Source organism: Ricinus communis, chromosome 3, assembly GCF_019578655.1.
Source record: "Ricinus communis isolate WT05 ecotype wild-type chromosome 3, ASM1957865v1, whole genome shotgun sequence".
NCBI classification, from domain to species: Eukaryota; Viridiplantae; Streptophyta; class Magnoliopsida; order Malpighiales; family Euphorbiaceae; genus Ricinus; species Ricinus communis.
The window spans coordinates 5,566,078-5,589,949 of NC_063258.1; the positions used below are offsets into that span (position 1 = coordinate 5,566,078).

General features: G+C 32.6%; 1 long non-coding RNA gene across 1 annotated transcript; it reads left to right on the top strand.

The window, feature by feature from the left end:
• The first annotated feature begins 1,769 nt into the window (after positions 1-1,769).
• LOC125369485 lies at positions 1,770-5,391 on the top strand. The gene is made up of 3 exons (XR_007215186.1): positions 1,770-2,441; positions 4,121-4,202; positions 5,211-5,391. It is a non-coding gene; the product is annotated as an uncharacterized LOC125369485 (long non-coding RNA).
• The last annotated feature ends 18,481 nt before the right edge of the window (positions 5,392-23,872 follow it).

The window sequence follows — 23,872 nt, forward strand, 5'->3', positions numbered from 1 at the left end:
AAAATACTAATTTACTCGTGTTATTGTATAATTCTTTTATTTTATAAAATAATTTTTTATATATATATATAATATTTTATATTAATTTGTAATTATATTATATTACAAAAAATAATTTTACACCGTAAGTTATTCTACTTTAGTCTTTTTCTTAAAATATTTGAATGGAAATTTTAGTTAGAAAAGATTAACAAAATTGTAATTCTATTAGACTCTTAATAATTTTTAGTATTTAATCTTTTGACAAATAAAAATACATATTACCGATGTGGCATTGATATATTAGCATTAGGATATTGCTTTTATAAATAAAAATTATTGTAGCAATTAGAAATAAACATATGTGCATTAAAATATAATCTCTTTTGCAGCATCAAACCGTTGTCGTTGTTCATTGGGAAGGCAGAACTATTCTTACAAACTTAAGGGGTGATTATACTGATAGACTATCTTTTTCAGAAGAAAATAAAAGATTAGACTTTAGTTACGTGTTATTTGAAAAATCAAAGGATCAAATTGCACAATGAAAAGTAATGATTTTAATAAAAATAAACAAATAAATAAATAAAGTAAAAAGTTGAAGAAACTTCATTGTCTTTGTTCATTCCTACTTGCGTTTCACATTTTCAGAATTCAAATTTGTACTTTAAAAAGCAAAATGGTAAGTCATCCTATGCCCAAACCTTTGACTACTTTTTCTACACAATAATTCCAAGGAATTCAAGACTTTTGTTGCCACAAATTTTAAATAGTAATTACAAAGACACATTTCAGATAGACTGAGACCTCTAAGCACTACTATTTTTTATATTTTTTTCTAACATAAATTGCACGTAAACTATATTAAATTGACTTGTTATAATTCACAAACTACTAATTAAAATAATTTTAAAAAAATTACTATGATTATTTATTTAATAAATTAATTTTATTATTTTAAAAATATCATTTTTATAACTAAAATCTTTAATTTATTGTAACACCCGTACTATAATAATAATAGAAATACTAGTAATGATAATGACAGTGATAATAAGGATTGTGATAATGATGATAATAAAACTAGAAGTCTTAAATCTTAAAACTTAATATATGTGATTAGAGTAAAGAGATTTTATTTTAAATGGGATAGTTTAAAATAGATTATTATTAAGAACCTTATTTTCAAAAGGATTTTTAAGTGCAAGATAAAAATAAAAAGGATCTATTAAAATATATCTAATAAGCTTGATTTTTTAAATAATTAATTAGGTGAATTATATAAGGGGTAAATTACTTTTCATAAATTTCACATTCAAATTTACTCTCGATATGAGTATATGAATTAAATATTATATTTAAAAATTATAAAAAAGATATATTTTTATAAACGAATTTATCATGAGAAATGACAAGATTTTAATCAGCAAATGATAATGGATTGAATTGAAAAAAGGGTTACTAAATTAATTAATTAAGTTAATTTAGTATTAGAATTAAATTAAAATTTATATTTGAGATAGAGCTAAATGTAATTGAATTAGTATGGGGTTAAAATGGAAATTATCATTTTTGGTATTTTTATAAATAAGTGTATCGGTGGGGGTATTTTAGTAAGTTCTCAATTAAAGGCAAGGGTAAATAAGTAACTTTATATTTATAATAATTTTAATTTGTCCCAAAGGCAACAACTAAGATCTTAATTGAAAGAATGAAATTAAACTTAGAGGGTTTAAAAAGAACTTCTAGGGATTAATAGTTAGTAACTAAAGAATAGAGGGGCTAATTATGTATATGGGTGAGAGAGCAAAAAAATGAAGAAGAAGAAGAATAGGGGGAAGGGGGGTAAGGAGAGGAAGGGAGAGAGAGCTTGACTGCCATCAATGGCAGAAGGAGGAGGAGCTGGATTGAAATGCGGGGAAGCTGGCCTGAGGTGTAGCAGAGGCCGATGAGCGGGATGGCGACAGTGACAACAACTCCAGCAGGCGGTAGGCGGCAAGAAGACTGTGTAGATGGCAGCCACTTGTCGACCTTGTTCTGGTCGACTCCGGTGACCAATGGCGGTGGTTTTGGTCTTTAAATGACCAACAACTTGAGGGTTTTCTAATGGGAGCAGCGGTGAGATGGCCAAAGGAAGAAGATTCGACGAGTTGAATAGTGTAAGGGCGGTTTGATTTTTTGAATTTTTCGGTTAATGTCGTTAAGCTTTCAATGATCAGAGGACACATTCAAACCACTCTCATCACAAGCTTTCCAATGGCACCGGTTTCGTGACTATCAGACTTTGTTGGAAAATCGATAGTTGAAACTGTCCGTGATGTATCGGGATGATCAGGGCTGGATTAGAGAATTAGATGCTAGAATCATCATCTACACAATGTCTCAAGTCTGTAGGCGCGCTCAGATTTTCGATCGGACTCCGACGACTAGATGCGAGTCTACTGATTTCAGCACGCTTCTTGGTAATTCCTTAAACTTAATGATTTTAAAAATTGTTAATTAAAAATTGACTAGTATTAATTTGGAGAAAAATAAATAAATTTAAGTATTTTTGGAAATTAAAATATATGTCATTAAAATGAGTAAATTTAGCAATGTAATGATTTTATAAAGACTATTATTAGTTGCCTTATAAATATTAATAAGGAGAAGCAAATTAATTGGAATATACAAGTTAATTGAACCTAATAACCATAACTAGAAATTCCAAAAATTTAATTTAATAAATTTCGATTGACATCTTAATTGAATAGCTTATAATTAAATTCAATTATGCTATTAATAGATAATGGATATACTAGCAGAAGAATATAATATTTAATTAGAATAAATAAAGGTAGTAAAATTTAGATTTAAATGATTAGAGAAAATAGGTGGAATTAATATTAGCTATATAATAATAAGATTGTTGGCTTGAAATAATTAGTAGTTTGTTTTGATGTCTAAATGGTCAGATAGATCAATATTATTTTATATTCAAGGTTAATTATAATGGCTAGTAAATAAAATATTAATATTGGAAAATAAAATTTATTTTTAAGGTCTCGGATGAAATTTTTGTGGATTATATTGTGTGTATATTTTCTGCAGGTTTTGGACCCATTTTTACGGGAGGAATTAATACGTTTTATAGGAGAGGTGGTGCCGAATTTTAGCTAGAATTAACTAAATAGGATAAATAGAGAATTAATAGAATTATACTAAAATAAGTTTAAAAATTTAAAAGTTAGAATTAGATTTTTAAATATTCGATAGTAAACATTGGTTAAAGATTATTAGAAATAGATTTTAAGATTAATTCTCATATGTTTGTGCATGGAATTTTAGGATTTGTGTGCTCAAATAATAGTATGGAGAAAATTAGTAGAGAACCTTAATGAAGATATAGTTGGTCAAATCCTGCATACCAGGTGAGTTGATAAACTTATAATATTGTAGTTTTCTTTAATATATATATATATATATATATATATATATATATATATATATATATATATATATATATATATATATATATATATATATATATATTTATTTATAATATTATATATGTAAATATATACACATATTCTATATAATAAATGCTTTGTCTTATGAACTTTTATTTAAATAAGGAAATTTGAATTAGAAGGATGAGAAATATTTTCTATATCACTTGGGAGCAAATAATGGTATTTTAAATTATTATTATTATCAAAAGATTATGTTGTAATTAGGATAAGTGTACACGCTCGTTTAGGTAGCCTATATAATCACACCTTGTATATTAGGTGTTAATTGAAATATAATGTTTTTGGGATAATGCACAGTATACATATGCTTTGGAGCGTACAATAGGTGGTTATCTTTTTGGAGTATTGCTTACATGCGTATGACAGAGATTTGTGCTTTGGTGTTGCCAGATTAGACATCCGTTGCACCCAAAGCTACCAGGGATCAGTAGAAGATATTTATGAGTGTGCACAACTTTTTATTACACTTCTAATTATTGATATTATTGTGGATATTATTATTATTATTGTAATTATTATTACTGTTACAAATATTACTGGTAAGGATAGTAAGTAATTTAATTTTACGATTCCATCCTCTACTGGTTTAACTAACTGGATTATGTTCGCATTTTCTTTTAATTATTTAGTCTGATAGGCAATAAAGAGCTCTCCCCAGCACTACAGAATCAAACCCGAGGGAGCATTGCAAGGCTATCACCTTGCGATCAGGTAAGCAGTTATCCTCTTACTGAATTTTACTCACCTTTATTTTCTCCACTAGTGTTATGCAGAATGTTAAGAGTCAGATAAAATTAGAAATCCAGCAGTTAGAGATTCGGGTTGCTAAATTCCATGGTCCGAGAAAGTGGAGATAGAAGATTAGATAATTAGATCCAGTTTGGGCAAGACCATGATATTTATAATATTTATTCTTTTGATTTTAATTTTTAATCAATATTCTTTCCACCTTATTTTTAATATAAAATTATTTCTATCTCAAATAATATTATAATAAATTAAAATATATTTTACTTTTTATATTAATGTATTTACTATATTTTTTTGTAATTATTGAAATGTATTTATATTAATATTACACCATATAATTAAAATTATTATGATTTTCTACAATCAAATTAATTGAAAAATTATAAAAATAAAATTAATACTCTTAGATAATGGTATTTTAAATTATTGTTATTATTATTATTATTATCAAAAGATTACGTTGTGATTAGGATAAGTGTACAAACTCGTTTATGTAGCCTTTATGATCACACATTGGATATTGAGTGTTAATTAAAATATAATATTTTTGGGATAGCGTTCAGTATACATATGCTTTGGGGCGTATAATGGGTAGTTATCCTTTTGGTGTATTGTCTACACACGTATGACCGGGATCTGTTCTTTGATGGTGCTAGGTTAGACATCCATTGCACCCAAAGCTACGAAGGATCAGTAGAAGACAGTTATGAGTGTGCACAACTTCTTATTACACTTGATATTGTTGTGGTTATTATTATTATTGTAATTATTATTACTGTTACAAATATTACTTGTAAGGATAGTAAGTAGTTTAATTTCACGATTCCGTCCTCTGATGGTTTAACTAGCTGGATTTATGTTCGCATTTTCTTTTAATTATTTAGCTTGATGTATAACTCCTTATTTATTTCTCCTTTTTATTTGTTTATCCTCTCATTGAGTTTTGCTGACCCTTATTTTCCCCACCAGTATTATGCAGGATGTTAAGAGTCATATCAGATTAGAAGTCAAGCAGTTAGAGATTCGGGTTGCTAGACTCCATGGTCCGAGAAAGTGAAGATAGAAGATTAGATAATTAGATCCAGTTTGGAAAAGACCATTACATTATAATATTTATTCTTTTGATTTTAATTTTTAATTTGATATTTCTTTTCACCTTATTTTTAATATAAAATTATTTCTATCTCAAATAATATTGTAATGAATTAAAAAATATTTTACTTTTTATATTAATGTATTTACTATATTTTATATAATTACTAAAATGCATTTATATTAATATTACACCATATAATTAAACTTATTCTGATTTTCTATAATCAAATTAATTAAAAAATTATAAAAATAAAATTAATACTCTCAGATAATGGTATTCTAAATTATTGTTATTATTATTATTATCAAAAGATTATATTGTGATTAGGATAAGTGTACAAACTCGTTTATGTAGCCTATATAATCACACCTTGGATATTAGATGTTAATTGAAATATAATGTCTTTGGATAGCGCTCAGTATATATATGCTTTGGGGCGTATAATGGGTGTTATCTTTTTGGAGTATTGTCTACGCGCGTATGACAAAGATTTATGCTTTGATGCTGCCAGAGATCAGTAGAAGACATTTATGAGTATGCACAACTTTTTATTACACTTCTAATTATTGATACTATTGTGGTTATTATTATTATTATTGTAATTATTATTACCGTTACAAACATTACTAGTAAGGATAGTAAGTAGTTTAATTTTACGATTCCGTCCTCTGATGGTTTAACTAGCCGGATTTATGTTCGTATTTTCTTTTAATTATTGAGCTTGATGTATAACTCCTTGTTTATTTCTGCTTTTTATTTGTTTATCCTCTTACTGAGTTATACTCATTCTTATTTTCGCCACCAGTATTATGCAGGATGTTAAGAGTTAGATCAGATTAGAAGTCAAGCAATTAGAGATTCGAGTTGCTAAACTCCATGGTCCGAGAAAGTGGAGATAAAGGATTAGATAATTAGATCCAGTTTGGGCAAGGCCATTACATTTATAATATTTATTCTTTTGATTTTAATTTTTAGTTGATATTTCTTTTCGCCTTATTTTTAATATAAAATTATTTCTATCTCAAATAATATTGTAATAAATTAAAATATATTTTACTTTTTATATTAATGTATAGTATATTTTTTTATAATTACTGAAATGCATTTATATTAATATTACACCACATAATTATAATTATTCTAATTTTCTATAATCAAATTAATTGAAAAATTATAAAAATAAAATTAATGCTCTCAGATAATGATATTTTAAGTTATTGTTATTATTATTATTATCAAAAGATTATGTTGTGATTAGGATAAGTGTACAAACTCGGTTATATAGCCTATATGATCACATCTTCGATATTATACGTTAATTGAAATATAATGTCTTTGGGATAGCGCTCAGTAGAATATACTTTGGGGCGTATAATGGGTGGTTATCTTTTTGGGGTATTGTCTACGCGCGTATGACACGGATTTGTGATTTGATACTGCTAGGTAAGACATCCATTACATCCAAAGCTGCCAGGGATCAGTAGAAAACATTTATGAGTGTACACAACTTTTTATTGCAATTCTAATTATTGATACAATTGTGGTTATTATTATTATTGTAATTATTATTACTGTTACAAATATTACTGGTAATAATAGTAAGTAGTTTAATTTTACAATTCCGTCCTCTAGCGGTTTAACAAACCGGATTTATGTTTGCATTCTCTTTTAATTATTTAGCTTGATGTATAACTCTTAGTCTATTTCTCCTTATTATTTGTTTATTCTCTCACTGAGTTTTACTCGCCCTTATTTTTCCCACCATTGTTATATAAGATGTTAAGAGTTAAATCAAATTAGAAGCCGAGCAGTTAGAGCTTCGGGGTTGCTAGACGCCACGGTCCGGAAAAGTGAAGATAAAAAGTTAAATAGTTGAGGCTAGTTTGGGCAGGGCCATTACATTTATAATATTTATTCTTTTGATTTTAATTATTAATCAATATTTCTTTCTACATTATTTTTAATATAAAATTATTTCTATCTCAAATAATATTGTAATAAATTAAAATATATTTTACTTTCTATATGAATGTGTTAATTACTGAAATACATTTATATTAATATTACACCATATAATTACAATTATTCTAATTTTTTATATCAAATTAATTGAAAACCATAAAAATAAAATTAATATTGTCATATATATTAATGAATAATATATTTAAAATAAATTAATTAATTGATTGAAATATAAAAAAATATAATCAGTTAGCTCTATAACACTCATATATCATTACCAGGTGAGGCCTATAATTATTAAGAACTTACAAACATCAATTGTCTCTTTTACTTTAATAATTTTTTTGTTTTTAACTTGTTATAATTTGAAATATATAATAATATATTTATTAAATTTATCAACATAAATTTTATATTATTAAGATAATGATAAATTCTTTTTTATAATAAATTCATCTTTAAATAAATCTATTTATAACTTATGAAATTTATACTAATTATTTATTGATGTATCAGATAGGCTAATGCTCCAAGGTTGATGCGGCCGGATCGCTTTAATCTATTCCCAAGTTCACATGCTTGTTGGATTTCAGGTTGACTTGCTAGCTTCTTGCTATTGGCTTTCTAGGTAATACGGTTTTTTTCTATGGTGAAATTGTTCAATCTAAACTTATACCTTTTCAAGAAGATACCTTCGCCCACTCACCATATTACGCGAAAGATGAACTTTAGTACAATAATTATATTTAGCAAATATTTTTTATTATGAACTCTTATTTTCTTTTCTTACTTTAAAAAATTATGAAATTAAATATTTCAATTCTAATATTATATTTAGGTTAAGATATCTAAAATATATCTAAATCATAATCATTGTTTAAGATAAATATAATTAAATGGAAGCTTGGTAATTTACTGTAACACCTGCATTTTCTCATCATCCATGTTATGTGCATTTACATTTAATCATTGGGCATATGAGGGTATATCAATGATATTTTTATTTTATGAGAACAAATATATATTAATTATAGGTAGAGAATAAGAAGCATGATATTAGATTATTAATTTAGATAAGTTGAGTAAGTACTTGGGTTATGTGTATTAAGCCTTAAGACTTAATTGAACCAATAGTTGAAGGTTGGGTAAATAGATTGGACTTAAAAGATACAATTAAAAGTTAGTACCTATATATGGTTAGTAAGAATTAATTTAGGGTGATAAATCTAGTTTAGTAGGTGGTGGCATTAAGAGATGAATATTGGAAATTGGAACCATGAGCAAGCTCATTTTACCTCTTCATTTCTCTAAAATTCGTACATGGCCAAAAACATAAAATTTGGAATAAGAGAGAGGAGTGGAATACCTAGAAAAACTTAAGATTAAGATAGGATTTTGCCAACTATTGAAGGAGCCAAGCTAAAGCTAAAGGATTTAAGCATATTAGCAACCCAAAAGCTGAAATTGGTAAGTTGTTACTTGAGTGTTATTAATTTGTCATTAGGGTTCTTGATTACAAATTGGAAAAACTTTATTTGATGCTCTCATTGATTAATTAAAGGTCTGATTATCATGAATTAGTAGAGTATTGAATGATTGCATAGAGATTAAGCTTGATTTAAGTTTAAGTATGTTAAAATAGAAAACTGTCAAAATTCCAGCAATCTTGATGTTCTGTATTTTAGGCATAACATGGGTTATATAAGTCTAAATTAAGCTTAATTGGTGTCTATAGAAACTTTAGAATGTTAACTTTATATCTGGAGAGTTTCATCAGAAAATTCATTCGTTTGATTAGTCATTTAATAGGAAACTTTTGTCTGTTCTGTTTAGATAGAAATTGGAGCAGCTGTATAGAAAATGCCATAACTATTTCTATACTAATGATTTTGAAGTGATTCTTTCTGCTATGGTTTCTATAAAAATGGAAGTATAATTCTGAAAAATATGAGATTTTTATTAATTGTACATAAATTTTGGTGTAAATTCTAAGTCAGTACCTACAAGCTGCCTTCATCAGCAAATATGTTGATTTGTTGTCATTCATCTCATGCATCATATTAATATCTAGAATATATGTTATTTTGTTGAAATGTGATATTTTATTGATAGTAAATATATATATATATATATATATATATGGTTATGCCTTGTGATTGAATTGTATTTGTATTGAATATGTGAATAGGTTCATCCAAAGGCAAGGAAGTGGTAAGAAAAAAAGAATAAGATTACTTTGTTATCCTATAATTTTTGGTAAGTATTTAATAGACTAAACTTTGTGTATATTGAGTAGGAACTGCTGTTTGATTACTTGATGATTTCTTGGTTGACTGAGTTGATATTAGTTATATTTTTAGCTTGTTATAAAGTGAATTGATTGTGATGTGTTGTGAAGTGAAGTGAATTAATTGTGATGTGTTGTGAAGTGAAATGATTGTGATTAAAGATTGATGACTTTTGTATGGATATTGTGTGATCGGGAAAGCTGAGCTAGGCGGATAGCTACCCGAGTATGTGAGATGGCAAGACTGAGCCGGGCGAATAGTCTTGTCAGTGGTTACTGAAATTTGAAAATGTGAGAAAATGTAACGATGAGTCATCTGATCCTAAATTGATAGAAATAATGTGGAATTGAATTATTTGACTGGGTTGAGTTTGAGATTATTTGCATTATGTGAGATGAAATTATTTGTTTATGAGAATAATTGAAATGGTTGATTTTGTGATTGTTAGTTAAGTATTGGTATAATTTTCTGTATTGATAAAGACTTGATAATTCTAGCATAATATACTATAGTTTAGTAAATTAAATGCTTATTGAGTCGCTAGCTCATTCCTTAGCAATTGTTTTTTTCAGGTTAGTGCAGTTGTAGATAGCCTTAGCTGTGCATTGCTCTCTTTGCATCAGTCAATATTGCAGGTGGGCCAGATGAGTTATCTAAAGCATTGGGGCATTTTGGGAACTTGTGTGAATTAAACTATTGTATAAATATTCCTTATATATATTACGTATGTCATGCCACTTAAATTGTATGAATGTATATTATAACTAAGTAGTAAATTATGTTTATAAAGTTAATTATATATATATATTGCTATTCAATAGGAAGTTTGAGTTGGGGTGTTACATTTACTTTTCAAGAACTCTTAAAATGTAAGAAAATTATCTAGATTATTATAACAACTTTATAAAGGTTTTATGTTTAAATCATGTCAATTTCTTTTAAATTATTGTGAAAGCTTAATGATGAGTTTACAATTCATTAATGACACTATTAAATAAATAAATTTTAATTGTAGTTTTTTTATTTTTCAAATATTCTATTTTTTTATTTATCAATATAAAATTAATATAATTAAATAAATAATTTTACACACATGTGCAATATATATGAATATTAATAATTAAACCCATTAATACATTATTTTATTACCGTAATTGTAGTATAGATTATATTTTTATTTTGTTTTAAGATCAAACTGAATATAATATATTATATAATTTTTTTATATAACTAAAATTCTACTTTAAAAAATTTATATTTCTGTTTTCTTAGAAAATATTTCATCAGTAATTTAATAAAATCATATAAGATTTTAACTAAGAGACTGCTATATATATAATAATTTAATAACTAAAATTTGTTATTTGCTAGTGTGGATAAAATAAAATGTAATTATTATTAAAATTTAAAATCATAATCAAAAGTTTCGCATAGGCCTTATAGTACAATGTTAATCTAAATAGATTGACCCATATATAATATTTATAAATCCATTAACTAAATTATTAGATGGTTAAAATAAAAATTTATCAAATTCAAAAGTCATAAGCACTTTGAATATTAAGGAAAAAAGTTTTGTTTCAAATTATAATCCATTTATTTAAATTTTATACTATCTTTCTAAATAGAAGAGTCCATTTATTATTAATAAAAATATTTTTTCTTTTTTAAAGCTAATTATAAATAAATTGTTCATAGTTTTTAGAGTTAAAATAATATTTAATGCTTACTATGTGCACCGTCTAATGTTTATCTCTTTAAAGTTTTTATTGGCCCAGTTAGCTTCGTTTATTGTTTAAGGTTTGTTTTGCATAGTATTTTTTTTCTCAGGTCTCTTGGTTCCAAAGCTCTTTAATAGGTCTTGTTTTGTGTTTCTTCTTGGATGGAATTTGGTTCATTGAATATTGAACCTGGTGGTGTCATTCCTACACTTGTATTTGGGATGAAGGCCTTTTCCTATTTCAATTTACTCATTTGAAGGACTTACATGATGTGTGTTAGATTCTGAGTCATGGCATTTTGGATAAGAGTGTTTTGCTACTTCAGACTGTCAATGGATTAGAACAGCCTTCTGATATAAAATTAAATAAGGCGAGTTTCTGGATCAGAGGCTATAATCTACCTCTAAAACTGTTTGGGATTTTTTTTGATGATGGAAGACAGTTGATGATTATTGGGGAACATCTCTACGCTTCAAGGTCAGGATTGATTTGAGTAAACCATTAAGAAAGGGGATGATTATCAAAGCCGGAGCTAACATCTTATGGATTAAACTAAAGTATGAAAGTCTTCCCAATTCTGTAACTTACAGGTGTGGGTGAGAACTTTATAGATTTTGATAAAATGGGCTGTTAATTTTTCATTAATCTGCACTATGTATTTATGGGTTAAATGCCCCGCTGGTACCAAATCTTCGCACTTTTTTCCAGTTGGTACCAAACCTTCAATTTGTTTCTTTTTTGGTACCACTCCTATTATTTCTGTATCTTCCGCCAGTACCAATGAGGAATCCGGCACTTATTTGCTGATGTGGCTGCCGGATTTATGAAGGATAACACACCACTTGCCACATCTGTTACTGACTCCTTCACTTTATCCTAGTCAGCAATTAACTAAAAACCTTTAATTTGAGCTACAAAATTGAGAGTCATTGATCAAATTGTTTTCGTCCTCTAAGCTAACCCAAAAGTAACCGTTGGTACCAAACCTCAAAAATCAACGTAAACCGCTCGAATTCCACCTCCATTGTCAACACTCTGTGAATCTCTCATTTTTCATCTCTAACCTTCTGCTTCGTACCTGCACATTACGACATTGTGGAATAATGACACTCGACTGGCGAGTAAGGGAGAAAGCCGAAGACCCACCACTATACTGTAAGTACAAGCGTGCCGCTAGTTATTCTGTTGTTATTGAAAGCTATTTTGCATCTTTGAATGCGTAATGCATGTTGCATTTCTTTGGAAGTTAACAATGTAGGGGGCTAGATTTTCCGTAATTCCTTTTTAATTGTTGACGATGTTTGTTTATTAATACTGCTTGTGTGTGGTTGTTTCATATTTGTTTAATTAATTTATTTTGCAGTGCCTAATTCCGACTACTTCAGTTTGTATTGGCATGATTATGGAGTTGATGGTAGAGGTAAACCTAAGCTATGGGATATAGGAGCTGTGGATTTTTGTAGTTCAGATAAGATCTCTATGATAGAAATAGATTCAATGGCTAGAGAGCTAGGATTGAATTGTAACACCCGGAATTTTTTTTATATTTAATAACGAGTTTTTATTTAAGTTAATTTTAGCTTTATTTTTATTCGGTTTAATTGGAATGATTTAAATACAAATTTTGAATGTTCATGTTAGATAAATAAATGAGTTATTTTCTATACCCAATTAGTTTGATTTTTAAGAAATTATTCAAGTAAATTATTTGAGAAATGATTATATTTTGGTTATTCAAAATTTTCCCAAATGCATATTTATATAAGTAAAATTATATATTGAAAAATTATGGTAGAATTGTAAAGGATGTTTATAAAAGAATTTTGGGAAAATTGGTATTATAATTGATTAGTAGTATTAAATATTAAGTTGGAAATTGATTATTTAATTTAAGTGTGTGTTAGGACTAAATTGGAAATTTATTTTGGAATAAGGATTGAAAGTATAATGTTATTTTTATGGGGTTTTAATGGAAATTTGTGAGCTTGGTATTTTTGTAAATAAATATGTCGGTCAGGGGTATTTTTGTAATTGTGTATTTTCAATAATTCGGATTTGGCCCAAATTAATTAGTTAAGGGCTTAATTGAAAGGCTAAAAAGAAGTTTGAGGGTTAAATTGGAATTCTGCGGGATGAAATTGTAAGTAATTAAGAAAGTTGAGGGACCAAGTTGTAATAAGAAAAAGTTCGAGGGCCTAATGTCGATATTGAAAGAAAGAAAAGAAGGATCGGGAAGGAAGAGAGGAGAGAGAGAGAAGTAGAAGGAGGAGGCTGCGGTGGCGTGCGTCGTCGGGGGCCGGGCGGGCGGCCAGTGGCGGCAGCTCGCGAGGAGGAAAATGGCCAAGCTTCCTTGGCCGTCTTGCGTTCCGTCGGTGGTTGATCTTGGTGCCGATCGACTCCTCTCGGCCTCGGCTTTGTTTTGGCGGCGGCGGTGTCGACAGTGGTGGCCGGAATCGGAGATTCACAATGGAGAGAGAAAATGGTGGTAGCCGGCGTTTTTGGGCTTTTCCGGCGAGCTCCGGCGGAGGATGGATGATCGAAGGATGTATCCCGACTCTCCTCATCTCAAGCTTCGCGATGGCACCGGTTTCGTGGCGATCGGGCTTCGTTTGCGAATCGACGGTCGAGATCGTCTGCAAATCTCTTCGGATGATCGGGTGTCAGATCGGAAAATCAGAAGCGGGGATCGTCATCAGCGCGTTGTTGTGAGTCCGATGGTGTGTTCGGATAGTCGATCGGACTCCGGCGGCTGGAGGCGAGTCGACCGAGCGATCGAGCGTCTCGGTAATTATCTTTGGCCCGTTAATTTTAGAAATTCTTGGTTTAATTGTGTCTATTGGATTATATTGAGTATTTGATGATATTGTGAGTCAAAAATAATTGTCTGTCAGTTGTCTGCCTTGTGTTTTGTGCTGTGTGGCGGAGTCGGGAAATAGTGAAGTTTGGGGACCCGACTCCCGTTGTTTAAATTGTTGGATGTTTAGAGTGTTTTTCTGGCAGGTCCTGGACCCGTTTTTACGGGGGGTAATGTTCGTGTTGTAGGGGAGGTTCTGCCGGATTTTCGGTAGAATTCTCCCGAGTCGAGATTCTTAGACAGTCAGTCCTAGGAGTCTAGACCTAGGATTAATGATCGATTGTTTCAGCGTTTTGATAAATTATTTTCCGTGACTAGATTGTCAGTTCGTTCGGCTCGCTCCTACCGAGGCACCGGAGCAGAGCTAGGAGGTCGCCAATCCTGTGAGTTAAAGTCATTTAATCTTTGCGCTATTGCTAGTCTGATTTTAATATGCTATTTAGAATTTGTGCTTAATATGATTATTAGTATCGCAAAATAAATGATTTCACTTTATTATTAATATTTGAAATAATATAAATATTATTATTAGTATGTTATAATAAGATAAACATTATTATTTTTCCCCTCACAAATTGCACGTTGTTTTACCTTAAATCTTTAATCTTTATTTCGATATGTGTTGGTTGAGTTCATCAGATAATGATATTTATTATATGTGATGATTGCGAATTGGAAAATGTGGCTTGTAGAACATGCTTTGATGGGTTACATCGGACCGTGTACACGGTAATGATCATGGACATGTAATAAGATATTTATGGGTTTGCCCTGGTCGAGCATGGCTCTCTGGGCTGATTTGAGTAAATTGCCGGAGGTAAGGTCCCTTGTAACACCCGGAATTTTTTTTTAATATATATTTAATAGTGAGTTTTTATTTAAGTTAATTTTAGCTTTATTTTTTATTCAAGTAAATTATTTGAGAAATGATTATATTTTGGTTATTCAAAATTTTCCCAAATGCATATTTATATAAGTAAAATTATATATCGGAAAATTTTGGAAGAAATTATAAAGGATGTTTTTATAAAAGAATTTTGGGAGAATTGGTATTATAATTGATTAGTAGTATTAAATTTTGAGTTGGAAATTGATTATTTAATTTAATTGTGTATAGGATTTAATTGGAGGATTATTTTGGAATAAGGATTAAAAGTATAATTTTATTTTTATGGGGTTTTAATGGAAATTTGTGAGTTTGGTATTTTCGTAAATAAATATGTTGGTCAGGGGTATTTTTGTAATTGTGTATTTTTAATAATTCGGATTTGGCCCAAATTAATTAGTTAAGGGCTTAATTGAAAGGCTAAAAAGAAGTTTGGGGGTCAAATTGGAATTCTGCAGGATGGAATTGTAAGTAATTAAGAAAGTTGAGGGACCAAATTGTAATAAGGAAAAGTTCAGGGGTCAAATGTCGATATTGAAAGGAAAGAAATCGGGGAAGAAGAAAGGAGGAGAGAGAGAGAGAGGAAGAGAGAAGGGGCGTTGCGTGGCGGCCGTCGGGCGTGGGCTGGCCGGGCGTCGTCTTGTTGGCGGCATGACGGCAGAAGCTCCGTGATAGCGTGGTGGCGAGAATCGCGCGTGTGGCGGCCAGCGTGTTTCGGCGTTGTTGGCGGCCGAGTTGGGTGGCGATCGGCTCTCTACGGCGAGCTTTCTTTTAGCGGCCGGCCTTTGTGGTGGCCGGAGACGGAAGATCCGGTGGAGAGAGATAATTGTGGCATCCGCGTTTTTAGGCTTTTCCGGCGAGCTCCGGCGGAGGAGGGATGATCGGAGGACATATCCCGACTCTCCTCTGCTCAAGCTTCGCGATGGCACCGGTTTCGTGGCGATCGGGTTTCGTTTGCGAATCGACGGTCGAGATCGTCCACAAATCTCTCCGGACGATCGGGTGTCAGATCGGAAAATCGGAAGCGGGGATCGTCATCAGCGCGTTGTTGTGAGTCCGATGGTGTGTTCGGATCGTCGATCGGACTCCGGCGGCTGGAGGCGAGTCGACCGAGCGATCGAGCGTCTCGGTAATTTTCTTTGGCCCGTTAATTTTAGAAATTCTTGGTTTAATTGTGTCTATTGGATTATTTTGAGTATTTGATGATTTTGTGAGTCAAAAATAATTGTTTGTCAGTTGCCTGCCCTGTGTTTTGTGCTTTGTGGCGGAGTCGGGAAATAGTGAAGTTTGGGGACCCGACTCCCGTTGTTTTAATTGTAAGTATTTGGAGTGTTTTTCTGGCAGGTCCTGGACCCGTTTTTACGGGGGGTAATGTTCGTGTTGTAGGGGAGGTTCTGAATTTTGGTAGTTCCGAGTCGAGATTCTTAGACAGTCAATCCTAGGAATCTAGACCTAGGATCTATTGTAATTGTTTCATCGTTTTGATAAATTGTTTTCCGTGATTAGATGATCATGCATTGGCTCGCTCTAGAGGCACCTAAGGCCGAGCTAGGAGGTCGCCTAATTCTGTGAGTTAAAGTCATATATCGTTTACGCACGTGTCATGCATAAAATTTGATTTGCTACTGTGAATATTTATTTGCAATTTCAATTTTTCATTCAATTATTATTATTATCATTTGCATGATGCTTTTAATTACTATTTAAATATGTTTTTCCTTTATTACCAATTTTAATATTGCATGATGACTCAGGATGGGACAGCGGGCAGTAGAACATAGGAGTTGGATGAGTGTCCAATATAATATGAGAGAGATAAGAAAAGGGTAAAGAGGTAAAAATTTTGAGAAAGAAAGATTAGGACTCACTGTCGAGCATCGCTCTCTGGGCTTAGTAGAGTGTGGTTGCCGGAGTAAAGGTCCCTGGTCGAGCATTGCTCTCGGGGCGCCGGCTTATTTGGAAATTTAAGTGACCAGACTGGAGGTAAGGTCCCTGGTCGAGCTTTGCTCTCGGGGCGCCAGTCTTATTGGATTAAGAGAGCCGAATGGCTACTAGATTTCTTATTTGGAAATTTAAGTGACCGGTGGAGGTAAGGTCCCCGGTCGAGCTTTGCTCTCGGGGCGCCCGATCTTATTGGATAAGAGAGCCAAAAGGCTAAGGCCGAGAGTTAAGTGGCCGGACTAGAGGTAAGGTCCCCGGTCGAGCTTTGCTCTCGGGGGCGCCGATCTTATTGGATAAGAGAGCCAAAAGGCTAAGGCTGAGAGTTAAGTGACCGGACTAGAGGTAAGGTCCCTGGTCGAGCTTTGCTCTCGGGGCGCCAGTCTTATTGGATAAGAGAGCCAAAAGGCTAAGGCTGAGAGTTAAGTGACCGGACTGGAGGTAAGGTCCTTGGTCGAGCTTTGCTCTCTGGGCGCCAGTCCTATTGGAATGAGAGGTTTGAGATGATAGAGTTGAGGTTAGTTGAGACATAAGTGTTGAAATAATCGAGATTTTAGAGTTGGGATTAGAGTTCTACTGAAGTACTCTGTCCCGTTGCATGTGGAATAAATTTTGTTTAAGCATGGCATGACACGTATGGTTCGCGCGATTTATTAATTATTTTAAAATTAAATGAATGTGACATTGAGATATTTGAAACTGTTTTAGATATATGATTTTAACTCACTCTCGAGACTGACAGTCTCCATTTATTGTTTTCTGATTCGTATTTGTTAGTTCTCTCGCGACTCTTATTCAAGAACCCGACTCCTTCATCATCGGGTGAAGTATTTGATTTGGTATGTAAAATGGTAAATCTTAGATTCTCCGCAGTAGTAATAGTAAATGTATCAGTTGTAAATTTTTTCTGAGCTTCGGGTCTCGCCTAGTTTTTCTGGCAGACCGAAGTATTTATGTAAAATGTAGCATTTAAGATAATTTTTGGCTTTATTAATATTAATTTGAGATGAGATTTGTTTAAATCAGTGAGTGTCAGGCTTACTACGGGTTTCGGTGGCCTTAAGCCTACCCATTCCCTAGTGCCGGTCACGGGCCCACGGGTGGGGTCGTGACATCCCTGGTCGAGCATTGCTCTCTGGGCGCCGGCCTACTAGATTTTGGGGTTTAGGGTTCTACCGAGCCACTCGTCCCGTAAAAGTAAAAATATATTTTTATTTATTCATTTATTAATTTATTGTGGTATGATTATAATATGGATTGTATTTACGTGCATGGTTGATATTTTGATTCGAATGATTAATATTTTATGTGAAGGAAATAGTAGGGTATGATTATAGTATGGTTTGATATACTGATTTGAATAATCTATGTTTTTTTTTTAGAAGAAGCAATAGTCTCTAGATTATTTGATTTTAACTCACTCTCGAGACTGACAGTCTCATTTTTACTGTTTTTCAGATTCGTGACTGTTAGTTCTCCCGCGACTCTTATTCAGTAACCCGACTCCTTCATCATCGGGTGATGTATTTGATTTGGTATGTAAATTGGTAAATTTTAGATCCTCCGCAGTAGTAATAGTAGATGTATCAGTTGTAAATTTTCTGAGTTTCAGGTCTCGCCTAGTTTTTCTGGCAGACCGAAGTATTTATGTAGAATGTAGCTATTAAGATAATTTGTGGTTTTAATAATATTAATTTGAGATGAGATTTGTTTAAATCAGTGAGTGTCAAGCTTACTACGGGTTTCGATGGCCTTAAGCCTACCCATTCCCTAGTGCCGGTCACGGGCCCATGGGTGGGGTCGTGACAGAATCCTGAAAGAAAGCTAATTATGTGGAAGGATCCTACAAAGAGTGTGAGTGATGGGTTGAGAAGCCTTGAAACTGATAGAGATGCTTTAGAAATGGCAATGGTTGTGGAGGGTTTTAAATTAATGCATATATTTAGTAGGGATAAGTTTGAAGCTGGGAAAGAAGCTGGAGAAGAAGCTGGGGCAGAAGCTGGGGAAGAAGCTGGGGCAGAAGTTGGGGAAGAAGCTGGGGATGAGGCTGTGAAAAATATGGATGATGACAACTGTGAGAATAGTAAGAATAGTGATGGAGATTCAGAGGACAGTGAGTTTGTGGACTCTGAATATGACGTGAGGGATGAAGATGATGCCATGTTTGATGAGTTTGTTGATAAAGAGCTTGAAAGGGACAGACATGGTTCTAGAAGTGCTAGGCAACCTGCTGAGGAGTTGTCTAAAGAAACAGATGGCACAGTATATGGTCCATCAGATGAGCTGTTGTCATGCTCCTCATCTGAAGACAGTGATGCAGACTCAAGGAAGTAAAGATGGCCTGTGTTTAATGAGGAGACAGACATGGTAAATCCCAGCTTCAATATTGGAATGCTCTTCAGTTCCTTCAAACAATTCAAGGATGCTGTTAAGAGCTCATCAATAAAAAGTAGAAACCAGGTCATATTTGGGCCAAATACAAGGCAGAAATGCAAGGCCAAATGCAAGAAAAGATGCAAGTTTTTCATTTCGGCTTACTTGCTAAACTCAGACAAACAAACAGTGCAAATCAATTCAACCAATTTCACTCACACCTGTTTAAGAGAGGCATACAATAGGCATGTTAATGCCAATTGGATAGCTCAACATTATGTTGAAAGGTTCAGAGCTGATCCTAGTTGGGCAATACAAAGGATCATACAAGCTATGAAAGAAGATTGTGGTGTTGAAGTGTCCAGACTGAAAGCATGGAGAGCAAGAACTGCTGCTTTGATATTTATCAATGGTGATGAGACAGAACAACTTTCTAGCCTTTATAATTACAAGCTAGAACTCTTGAAAAGTAATCTAGGAAGCACAATAGTTTTTGGTTTGAATGAAGGTGTTTTTAACAATATGTATGTGTGCTTTGCGGCATTGAGTGAAGGATTCAAGTCTTGTAGGCCTTTCTTATCTTTGCATGGGTGTTGGCTGAAAGGAGTATTTGGAGGACAGCTTCTCACAGCTGTTGGTTTAGATGCAAATGACTGCATCTTTCCAGTGGCATGGTGTGTTGTGCAAAAAGAAAATAAGGGGAACTGGAAATGGTTTTTGGAGCTGCTGGCTGAAGATTTAGGGATAACAAACAGTTATCATTGGGTGTTTATGACTGACAGGCAGAAGGTAAAGACTCTTCACAAATTCCTTTTATATTCCTTCATATATTTTAGCATAATAGTATTAATTGTGTGTTGTTCTTTTGGAATAGGGTCTTATTCCTGCCATTGAAGAACTATTCCCTAATTCTGAACATAGATTGTGTGTTAAACATGTGCATAATAATTTTAGAAAGAAATTTAATAGTCTAGGATTAAAAGAACTTGTGTGGAGTACTGCTAGGGCAAGTTATGTCCAGATATTTCAAAGGATTATGGAGAAGTTTACATCAGCATCACATCAAGGACATAACTACATGAATAGCATCCCCTCCATCACTGGTCTAGATCTCATTTTAGGACTGATGCTAAGTGTGACATGTTGTTAAACAACTTATGTGAGTATTTTAACAATTTTATCTTAGATGCTAGAAGCAAGGGTGTGATAGCTATGAATGAGTTAATAAGAACAAAATTAATAAAGAGGATACATAAGAACAGGGATGCTATGAAAAGAGTGGCATCTGCTTACTGCCCTAAGATCTTGAAAAAACTAGAAAAGTCCAAAGAATTTTGCTGGATGTTTACAACAGAGTGGTTGGTTCAAGGGGACAGTTTGTAGTTGACAAACAAGAAATGACATGCACATATAGGAGGTGAGATCTAACTGGAATACCTTGTTGTCATGCTGCATGTGCAACTTGGTATAACAATGAGAACCCTGAATATTATATACATGACTTCTACAAGGTTGAAACATATCTAAAATGCTATAGCCATTTTATTAACCCAACCACCAGTAAAGAATTTTGGCCCAAAGCAACTGCCCCACCAGTCTCACACCCCAAACCAATCAAACCTAGAAAAGGCAAACCTACTAGAAAGAGAAGGTTAGAGGAAGAAGAGATGGAGGGTCTGATAAGAAATGGCAAGGTGACCAAGAAGGGCTCTGTGATGACATGCACAGGTTCTGGTGGTAAGGGCCACAACAAGAGGTTTCATGATGTTGGTGCTGCTGCTTCTACAAGGCAACAGAGGAGGGAAAAACTGCCTGTAAGTATGCCATTCCTCTCTTTTAATTATGCCTCCACTTATATCTAATTGTACCAAACATTGGTTACTTATATCCAATTAGTACATCCAATTGGTATTAACCATTCAATTTATTTATTTCTTATACTAGGTGATGAGAAAGACAAAGAAACAGCAAAAGGAAAAGGAATCCAATACTAAAAATACTGCACAGAATGTTCAAACACATGAAGATGACCAACCTGATAATGTAGCTCCTACAGGCACATCTCCTTTAGGGACAACTTCAACATTTGATAATTTGTCACCACTAATACCATTGTCATAGGTAACTAATATGTCACCTCTAGTATTTATTCAGTAATGTCAACTGTATGCTAACTTGAGACTTTATTATACAATTATTCAATGTAACACCATCAGCAATAAAAAGCAAAAAAACCTGCAGTTCAGCTTGACATACCAGCTCATTAGTTGATTGTGGTGATTATGCTTCACAATGGAAAGCACATTTACACTCTACTACATCACCTTCAAAAGATACCAGCAAGAAGACTAAAAACATTAATGATTTGTTGAGTGAGCTACCACTAGATCTGGGCATTGGAAGACTTTCACAAACACATAAAGGAGGAACTGAAGCTAAGGGAAAAAAGAAGACTTTCAAACCCCCAGGGTTATTGAGCAAAGATGTTGGGGCTGAAGGAGTTAGCATAATAACAAAACCAGACAAAGAAAAACAGAAGATTGATGGAAGTGTTTCAACAAAGAAGATAACTTGGGTGCCTCCAGAAAATGCAAAGAACAAAGGAATTATAATTGGAAACCCTAAAAAATAATACTTATTTTGGTTGTTGTGTTGTTAATATGTTAATATATGTGTGGACCTAACATGTGGTCCTTTGACAGAATTTCCACATCCATGTTTTTTATAATGGCTTTTGACAGCCTTGGGTGTAGGGCTCATGTGGACAGAATTTCCACATCCATTCACTTTTTTGTTTAAAGATTTCATTATTTAAAGTAATCTAAAGCCTCACTTATTTATTACATTGTCACTCAATTTGTCTGTTGCCAGGGTTGCTCTATATGACATGTCTGTGCATATTTATCATAATAGTAACATTCAAATGAAGCAATAGTAATCAATTACTGTAAAAACCAAATACTCATTTATTATTTTATTCATTCATTCATCATTAAATTACATAAGTAACAGTAGTTGTAAATACTATTGTATCCAAAGTACATCTTTAAGTTAAGCTAACAAAAGTATATCTTCTAAATAATAATCCTAGCCACACCATAATAACCAAGCTTAGACAGGTCCATTCTGCACTTCATGCTCCTTCTTTCTTCTTTCATTTTCTGCAGCTTTGAATTTAGCAAACTAATCCATTCGTGTACTCATTCAGCAGCTCAGTTGTAAGGTCAGATTCACTAATGTCCATTCTTAACTTAATAAAATGACAGATGAAGAACCTGTACAAAAACTTCATGCTTCTTCTTTCTTCTTTCATTTTCTGCAGCTTTGAATTTAGCAAACTAATCCATTCTTGTACTCATTCAGCAGCTCAGTTGTAAGGTCAGATTCACTAATGTCCATTCTTAACTTAATAAAATGACAGATGAAGAACCTGTACAAGAACTTCATGCTTCTTCTTTCTTCTTTCATTTTCTACAGCTTTGAATTTAGCAAACTGATCCATTCTTGTACTCATTTAGTAGCTTAGTTGTAAGGTTAGATTCACCAATGTCTATTCTTAACTTAATAAAATGACAGATGAAAAACCTGTACAAGAACTTCATGCTCCTTCTTGCACCCAGGTTTCCCCAAAACTTGTGCCTGGATTTCCATCCATTTCGAGAGACGAAGCTTCACTTTCAGTTGTTTTTGGCAAAGCTTCACTTGCCATTCCACATGCACATATAGATCAGTGGCTCAACTCCAACACTAAACACACTTTCAGTTGTTTCTTGCTCCATTTATTCAACAAGATAAAGAACAACGAAGTACCAGCAGGGCATTAAACCCATGTATTTATAGAGTACAAGGCATATATTCACGGATAGAAAAATCTAAGATATAGCTAGCAGTTCACTAATCTAAATCAAATCACTGACATAATTGAATCTTCAATCACTAAAATCATGGATATTTGAATCACTAAAGTTTTGGAAAAATCAATAAGCATAATCTTTATGATTTTCAGCTAATGTAACTGTTTTAACATGTCCTCTCAAACTGGCATGGAAAGGGACTGAACACGCAGTTTACTACGAAACAGTTGTAAAAGTACGAAACAGCTGTAAAGGAACCTTTGCAAGAGCTTTTGTAAACATATCAGCTGGTTATAAGGTGACCAACTGTAACTTTTTCCCGAAAGAAATAATAATCCAAATCAATGTAGTTTGAGCGAGAATGAAACATTGGATTAACTATCATGTGAAGAGCACTGATATTGTCACATAACAACTCAGGTGGCTTAGATAGCACAACACCCAAGTCTTGTAATATATATGCAATCCAAAGTTAGCTCAATTGTAGCAGATGCCATAGATCGATATTCTGCTTCTGAACTTGACCTAGAGACAGTAGTTGCTTTTTTGAGCTTTAAGAGACACGGTTAGCACCGAGAAAAACACAAAAACCACTTGTACTTCATCTTGTAATAGGGTAGCCGACCCAATTTGCATCACTAAAGGCATAAAGAGTGGGT